The sequence below is a fragment of the Equus przewalskii genome, chromosome 7 (assembly GCF_037783145.1).
Source record: "Equus przewalskii isolate Varuska chromosome 7, EquPr2, whole genome shotgun sequence".
NCBI lineage: Eukaryota > Metazoa > Chordata > Mammalia > Perissodactyla > Equidae > Equus > Equus przewalskii.
In genome coordinates, this window is record NC_091837.1 from 142,843 (window position 1) to 151,294 (window position 8,452).

Genomic DNA, 8,452 nt, shown 5'->3' on the forward strand with positions numbered 1-8,452 from the left:
GAGAGGTACCTGTCTGCCCTCAGGGCATTGTCAAGGCTGACTGTGCCTGTTGCCACCGGCTGGCCCTCAGGAGGCCTACACTGAGCTGTGACTTGGCTGACCTCCCCAAGTACACTTGGTGAGCCCTGCCTTCACAGCCACATGCTCCTCCTACCCCTGCCAGAGCCCCAGCCCACCCTGGGGGTGCACCCTCCCCTCTCCCAGGAGAGAAAAGCTGAGGCCAGGGTGGGGAGTGGGGAGAAGAGTCTGAGGGCGAAGGGGGTGGACTTGGGGCATTTTGGGGGAGGCCACAGGCCTTGGGGACTTTGTCCCGAGGAGGGCAGAGGTGGGAGCTGACTTCCTGAGAAGTGGGGGCTTGTGCAGTGGTGGGGGCAGGGCAAACGACGGTGGAGTGGGGGGGACCAGGAGGGACGTGGCCACGTTCTGAGTTGGACCCGGCAGAAGGCACATGCAGCAGGCAGGGCTCTTGGTGTCCGCCCTGAGCAGCTGGCACGGGGCGCCCATCCCTGAAGTGGGGGCGCTGTGGGGAGCGGCCAGCACTGTCGAAGCCCAGGAGCCATCTGGGCGGGGGTGTCGCGTGGGCTGTGCAGGCTGAGCTCAGGAGAGGGGCCCGGGCTGGAGGACAATTTGGGAGTCGTGAGCATTCGGGTGATATTTACAGACCAGGAAGAGATGAGATCACCGGCCTGTGCTGGCGAGGGGCCGGGAGGGGCGGGGCGTGCTGGGACGGGGCAGCAGGCTGAGCTCCCGCCTGCCCCTGCCAGGACCCCAGCCCCTCATCCCGGCCCTGCTGCTTCCCTGAGGTTGGGCCCACTGGATGCAGGCAGGCAGGCAGCTGATGTCCAACCTTGGTCTCCCAAAACCAGAGACCCAAGCAGGAAGCTAATTAAAGCTGTGAGAAGTGGCGTTGAGCATGTCGACCTCCCCCGACACCAGCTGCTGGTTTACCCTGGACGCTCCCAGCCCTGTCCCAGGATGCCAGGCCAGCCACAGGGCAACCTGTGGACAGAATTCTTCACATTTCTCAAGCCCATCCTTGTGTCCCAGGCCCTGGTGACGTCAGCCCCACCATGCACCATTGATATAGGGGACACCCCTGGCCAGGGCTTACAGTGGCTGAATGGGGCGGGTGCTGGGCTCAGGCTTGGGCTGCTCCCGAGGGTCGCTTCTCTGCCAGCCCTGACCCTGGGGCCCTGGGATGGCAGTGAGGCATGACTTGGGGCCCTCTTGGGGCCAAGGGGTCCCGGGCCACCCTGTGCTGCTATCCATCTGGGCTGCAGGGTTGGCCCGTGTCCTCAGACAGGAGCACCTGCCCCCATTTCTCTGGCTGCCCCAGGCTTTGCACAGTAATTGGAAGAATTATTTTTTAATCCTTAAATTAGTTCTGAAATAATAGAAGCAGCAGAATGTTCAGCAGCTGATGGTAGCGTGATGTCCAGTGAGACAGAGAACATGCCTGAAACATGTTTACAGGGAAGTGAGTGTTTATTTGCTGGATGAGCTGGGGCCTGGGGCAGCCGGGACACGTGTCCCCGCTCTAGGCCTCCCAGGTGTGGGGCAGCCGCCTCACACACCTCATCTCCTTTGTGTCCTCACAGGAAGAGGCTGCTGATGCCCTCAGTGTGCCGATGAGGATACTGAGGGCCAGAGGTGTGAAGTGACGTGTGTGCGCAGGATTGCACCCATCTGAGGCCACACTTGTTCAAACACACCCGTCGCCAACGGCCTTGCCTTGGTCCTGCCTCGCCCCCACCCCTCTCTCCTTTCCCACCCTGCGCTGGGCTGAGGCTGCCCTGGAGCCCTGGAAGCCAGGCCCAGCCCTGGTGCACATCCCAGCCTAAGGGTTGGCAGGGCTCCCCACTCAAGGCCTGGGCAGCCCCAGGGGGACAACAGCGTTCTGGATGCATCCTTGTCCATGTGGCCAGGCTGGAAGCCTGAGGAGATCTGGGGGTCCTGCCCATCTCCCCACAGTAGTGCCCACCCCAGCTCCCAGCCACAGAATCCCTCAGGGCCCTTTTCAACACTCAGCTCCAACACGACTCGTCTTCCAGGAAGCCCTCCATGGTCCCGCCAGGCTGATCCCCGCCCAGCCAGATGGTCACAGAGTGGATCCACAGAGCTCACACCCTGCACAGCCTGGGCTCACAGAGGTCCAGAACTGAGGCCTGGTCCAAGGCAGGGCCCCACCACTGACTGGCCCTCAGTTTTCCTGCCTTTCGAGAAGGATGTAAGCGCTCATGGAAGGCCGTGTGGCTCATGAAACCGTTGTGAAAGGGCCCAGCTTGGGACTCACAGACTGCAAGACAGCCAAGGCCCCCGGCAGGGGCCTGGATGGGGTGTCCCACTGCATCATCCCAGGGCTGTCCCTCCCTCCACTCGACCCCATCCAGCAGGCCTGTCTTCTTGGCCCTCAGACCTTGGTACAGAGCATGCACTTGGATTCCCAGGCCGAACAGACCAAGGGAGTCCCCGGAGGCCATGCAGTAGGTCGTGGGGCCAGGCTGGGCCACCTGAGCACATCTCACCCCTGCGGGGCGCTGGAGCTGGCCGAGGAGCCCCTTACCCGGATGCCGGCTGAGTGCCCAGGCCCCTGCCGTCCTGAGCTCTGCACACACAGTGTTCCCTTCCTTCCTGCAGCTGATCGCATGGCAGGGCCAGCGGGGGCCTGCTGACCACAAGGGGAGGACAGGACTCAGGGCCAGTGCCCATGGCCATTGGCAGGGATGTCCAGCTCCAAGGGTGTCCTGCCCTCTTTGTGGGCACCTTCTCCCCAGGCCTCATGGCTGGGCTCAGTGGAGGGGGTCTTCCCGCTATTGCCCAGGGAGGGGAGGGCGGGACACACTCCTCCTGGCACTCAGCAGTTCACCATGCGAATTAACAGGCGCCTGCTGTGTGCTGGGTAGAACGACGGACCCCTTCCTGGGACCAGCAGCCATGCCTCTGGGGCTCCAGGGCACCTGCCCTGGACCCCCTGGAAGAGAAAGGGGCTGCCTGGGACTGGGCGTAGGGAGGCCAGTTATAGGTCTGGCGTGTTGAATCCACGCAGATAGATGCATGCGAGAGAAGCCATCTGTTGTCCCTGCACATGCCCCGCCCCAGTCCCCCTAGACCAAGCAGGCGGGCCCCTCAGGACCACTCCCCAGACTCGGCAAGGCGCCAGCCTGTGCCCAGCCCGCCCTGCTCCGGGGAGAGCTGATTAAACCCACCGCTGCCAGAAGACACCGGGATCAGGAGGTCTCTGAACTGTCTTCACAAGGGGCTGTACAGAGACTTTCGGCGATAAAGGGGCTCTGTCTTGGGGTGGGCAGAGTAGCGGCAGCAGGCGGGGACCAAGGGTAGCCCTGTCCCAACCAGCACGGCAGCCACCTTCCAAGGCTCACAAAGGGAGCCAAGGCTTCACGGGAAGCTCACCAAGGAGGGAGAAAAATTAATGTGAACATTTAGGGAAAGATGAAGACCTTGCGGGTGAAAACACCTTGACACACACAGGGTGGCCAGGCGAGCCTGGGCGGGTCTCGGGGATGCCGAGATGGTGACCTGGGCATGAGCGTAGCCTGACGGAGAGCAGCACAGATGCCGCCTGGTGCCGCACAATTATTTTTGAGAAATGATGGAGCAGAGAGAGAGCAGAAGCAGGGGTGTAGGAGGGAGGGTGCTGCAGGGGTGCGGGACTTCTGGGAGGCACTCACTGCGTCAAGTGCAGGGAGCAGGGTCTCTCAAGGCCTAGGGAGCTCAAGGGGCTCAGCTGAGGACCACTGCAGCCCCTGAGAGAAAGCAGGGCTCTGTGGCCCAGCCCTCCCGAGACCCCTCTGCCATGGGGAGCAGCAGCTGCCAGAACTGCGGGCCTCGGGGCTCTCACCCGCCAGCCCTCCCTGGCTCCCCTCCCAGCCCCCTCCCCCCAAGACCCCCCAGTCAGAACCCAATTCCCCCTCAGTGCTAAGTGCCCTGTCTGTGCATCCTGTCCACCTGTCCATCCATCGACCCACCTCTCGGTCTTCCAGTAACACCTTTCCCGGTCTCCCCCTCAACAGGCCCCACTCTCTCCATCAGATCCAGGGCGGGGGGGAACCACAGCTCTCCTGTCCTGGGGTCAATATCATCCAGGACACACACCCCTACTCCAGGCACAGACCCCCGCCAGACCTGCAAAGGGACAAACTGGCCACAAGGCCACATCCCAGGCCAAGCCTGACTCGGGGTGACCATGCAGGCCAGGGCAGTGGTGCTGTTGCCCCCATCCCTGCCACGCCCAGGGGAGCCTGTGGCCCTTCACTCCCGCTCTTGGGTCGGGTCTGGTCTGTGCAGGGGCCCGGGCAGGGGTCATGGACGGCTTCCGCCCAGCCTTGCCTGCATGGTCCCTGGTCTGTTGGGGACAGATGTGCCCAAGCAGCAAGAACGCCCCCCAGACCTGCTCCCCACATGCAGGCCTGGTGGAGCACAAAGACTTTTGCAGATTTTCCCACAGCGTTAAGCACATACTGTGAAAACCCACCCCAACCGGCACAACCAAACAGAAGCCCCCAGAGCTGCACTCCAGAAACAGGGTGTGCACCGGGGTGAGAACGGCTGTGCAGCGAAGCGAGGGGGCCCAGCATCCCTCGCCCCTACGGTGGCATCAGGGCCGCCTCAGTGTCCTTGCCAGCTGTCACGGGCATTCCAGGCAGCAAGCACAGTGTCCAGCACCCAGCATACTCCACCCTGATGAGTTCCATGGATGCTCCAAGGCCTGGCTCTGGGACCACCTCCCCCTGGAAGGCGACCCTGACGGCACTCACTCAGCCCTGGAGTCCGAGCCCTCATCCAGAGTCCCTTTTGCCCTGCTGACAGGGCCCGAATTATGTTAGTGTCTCCACCCCTCAGAACGGGGCCCAGGGTGACCCGGCTCCTGCCTGTGACAGGCAAGCATCAGGCACATGCTGGTCTCTCCTGGAAAGGCTTCCTTGGTCTGGAGAGGGTAAGTGGGAACGATATGACACCTAGGAAAATGTCCACCATCCTGGAACCACGGGACCAGCACAAACCACAGCCGGTGCCCCGGTGGCTGGCACAGCTCGGGGGTTCCTGGCCTCGGGCAGGCCTGAGCCAACTCCTCCTCCTGGAGCCTGAGGCGCAACACTGCACTGCCCATGGTCTGCCTCCTGCTGCCCCGGGGTATGGGGGGGGACGAGCCCCACTGTCACCCAGGGGTACAAAGAGGCACCTGGGACTTCAGACAAGGGAAAGCTAGAGAGAGCAGAGGGGGCCAGTGCAGCCTGGATGGTAGAGAGCCACACCCGGGACCCGGAGCCCGTAGCTCCGTCTTCCACCCAAAACACTGCCGGAAGCGCGGAGCAGCGGGCTTTCCCGACAAAGGGCTTTCCTGGAGAGGCTGAACATACACCTGGTCCCATGGAGAGCCAGCCTGTGCTCAGTCCCTGAGGGCCCTGTGGAAGGAGGTACTCATGCCTCCCCACCCCACCTGCTCAAGCAGGTGTCACGAAGGCCATCCTGGCAGAAGGAACAGCCTGTGAGGGGCCCTGAGGCAGGAGAGGACGACCTAGCCTGAGCCTGGGGAGCCTTGATGGGGTGGTGGCAGGATGGGGACCCAACACAGGTGCACCAGCTCACCTGTTGGCCTTACCTGTTGCATGACACAGGCTGATTCTCCCGGGGAAACCCAGTGAGGGGTGCCGGGCCGGGCCAGAGCAAGGCTGAGGGTGGGGAGGGAGATGATTGGACATTTGTGGAAGGACGAGGCTGTAGGCTTTGCCCCACCTGCTTCTTGGGTCCCTGAGCCTCCTCACTCCCAGCTGGCCTCCAGCTCAGCGGGCTGCATCTTGCGGAGACTCAGCAGGCTCTCAACAATGCAGCATTTGACTTGCAAACTCCGTGCAAAGTAGCACTAATAAGCGGATGTGCTTCCCTGGGGGTTGGGGGGGACTGAAATCCAGGCTTCGAGGCAGGAGGACACCCAGGGTCTGGCCAGAGGGGAGAGGGTCTCAGGGGCCCCTGGGCCTGTGACCCTGGCCCATGCCCCACTCAGATCACAAGGACATGGAGGGCTGTGTGCAGGCAGGAAGCCCAAATGGGGGGACACTGCCCCCTACCGCCAGTCCCAGAGCTTTGAGCAGGCACAGCCGTTGGGCCCAGGGTCGGGGTACACAGCCCACGGCGTGTGGTGCCCCCTTCCTCCCTGAGCCCTTATGGACAGGGGCTGCGGAGAGGCTTGTCTGGTGGCCCCCAGCAGTCTTGGCTCCAGGGGTCGCACACACCCCTTCTGTCCCAGCTGGGCCCCCCACTGCTCTGGTTCCAAATATGGGCGGTCCTCAGCCCTGACAACAGCAGCTCCTGGATCCCCTACTAGGCCTCAGGGGTTGGCAAGGTGGGCTAGACAGGGAACAGGGAGCTGAGTGCCCTCAGCAGGGGCTGAGATGGGCACATGGATGGGTGGCCTGAGGGTGACATGTGGGATAAGGTGCTGCATGGGGGTGGAGTGCCTCCATGGGAGAGGCCATGGCCATGTGGCTGGGGTCAGGGGTGAGCACCTCCCCCAAGCCCTGTGCAGGGTGAGACAGACATGTTAGGGGTCCAAAGACCATGAGGAAGCCTTGGTGGACCCCTCCAGCGTGTGAGGTCTGTGCTGGGGTGGGGGCCTGGGCCTGTGGGAGGAGGATGGAGGGCAGAGCGGAGGGGTTGGCCAGGGACATTGCTGAGCCCTGGGTCTCAGCAACCTTCTCTTCTTCCCCTCCCAAAACATCCATGCCACACCGCTGGCCACACGGTGCCATGTGCCTGCCCTTGGCGCCAGGGAGGCATAGTCCTGGCTGTGCACTGTGGCCAGCTGTTCACTGAGCCAGGAAATTCCTCGGTCACAGCTCTGCAGCTGAGGCGGGCTGCTGTGCTGTCTGTGTGTGGCCGTCTCTGGAAGGGGAGCTGACCCGCAGCAGAGAGCGCCCTGAGGAGGTACATGGCACCAGAGAGAGCTCTGTGCACACCAGGTGCTTTCCCAGAGACCTGTGGGCCTGGCCATATAGGTCCCTGGCCCCCAGCCCTGGCTGCCCACAGTAGCTCCTTGTCCTCCTGTGTCCTGCCCAAGGGCACTGTGCCCACCCTCCACCCCACTGTGCACCTGGCTGGAGTCTGTGCACTGGAGTGCGGCATGCAAACTGCACGGGGACACACAGGCTTAAGGGTCTGGCAGGCGTGGCACCAAGTGGCTCCCTCTCCAGCACCCGGCATTGTCACTGCAGAGTCGTGCAGTCCACCTGCTGGCACTAGTGACCAGAGGCTGCATGTGGCCACCCCAGGCAGGTGGGGCTCAAGGGCTCCCTGCACTCTACCTGGCCTGCCCAGCCCCCACACTGCCCCTCCTAATTGGGCCTTCTCCCTGACAGAGTGTCACGCAGGCATCGCGGTCGGTGCCCATTCTGTCAACGTCGGCACAATCTTTGCTCACTGAAGCCTGGTGGAGTGGAGAGGCCGTTGCAGCCGAAATAGCTCCAGGCCCCGGGGAGAGTGCAGCAAGAGCAGGGAGGGGCACGGACTCCAGCTGTGGTGGGGACAGCCTGGGGCCACCCGGGCTGCCAGGACCTCCCCTGCTCAGGCCAGGGCTTGGCCTGCATGAGACTCTGGGAGGGCCTGCACCCAGTCAGGGCAGGTCAGCACTGGGCCAGGCAAACGTGCACAGTTAGCTTTGAGGACCCAGCCTGGGCAGCAGGACACAAGGAGACACAGGATCCGCTGCTGCCCCGTCTCCTCGGTGAAGGCTGACGTGGAGCCTGCGCCGGACTCCGGAGCGCATCTCCCTCCGCAAGCCCCCTCCTCCGTCCCCGCCTGACAGCAGAATCCCCCGATTCTTGTTAATGATGTGGGGCCAGGCCTCTCACTGGAACGTGGATCAGCAAGTCCGGGGGTCTGGGGCTGAGCAAGTGCCCTGGGCGACTCCGAATTGGGCACATTTGGGACATAGACCCCAAAGTGCTGCCCCCTCAAATGGAGAGAATTAAGAACAATCAAGAATAAACTTCGTAACCAGGGAAACCGCAGATAAAATGTCTGAAAGGAGCACAGAGGGCCAGCGAGGAGATTAGGCAGGGCTGTCGGGCTGGCTGCCTGCTGCCGGGGGACACTGAGGGTCACTTTCCCTCCCCAGGCCTCGGTTTCCTCGTCTGCAAAATGGGGCAATGTTGAGACTCACAGCAATGCCTTCAAGGACTCCCCACCCTCCCAGCGCAGCCACGCACACTTGCCGAGAAGCCCAGCACTGTGGGCTGTGCTGGGGAGGGGCTGACCGCAGGCTCACAAATTCGCGTGCACACAGACTCTCGTGCACACACACGCGTGTGCAATGTGTGGGTGCGGAGGGTGGTCTAGCCCGGCACCACGCGTCCCTCAGCCTGCCAACTCTCCGGCTGGGGTTTCGGTGGGTTCATTCTCCTCTGGGTTTCATGTGTCTGTGGCTCCCCTCGCCCAG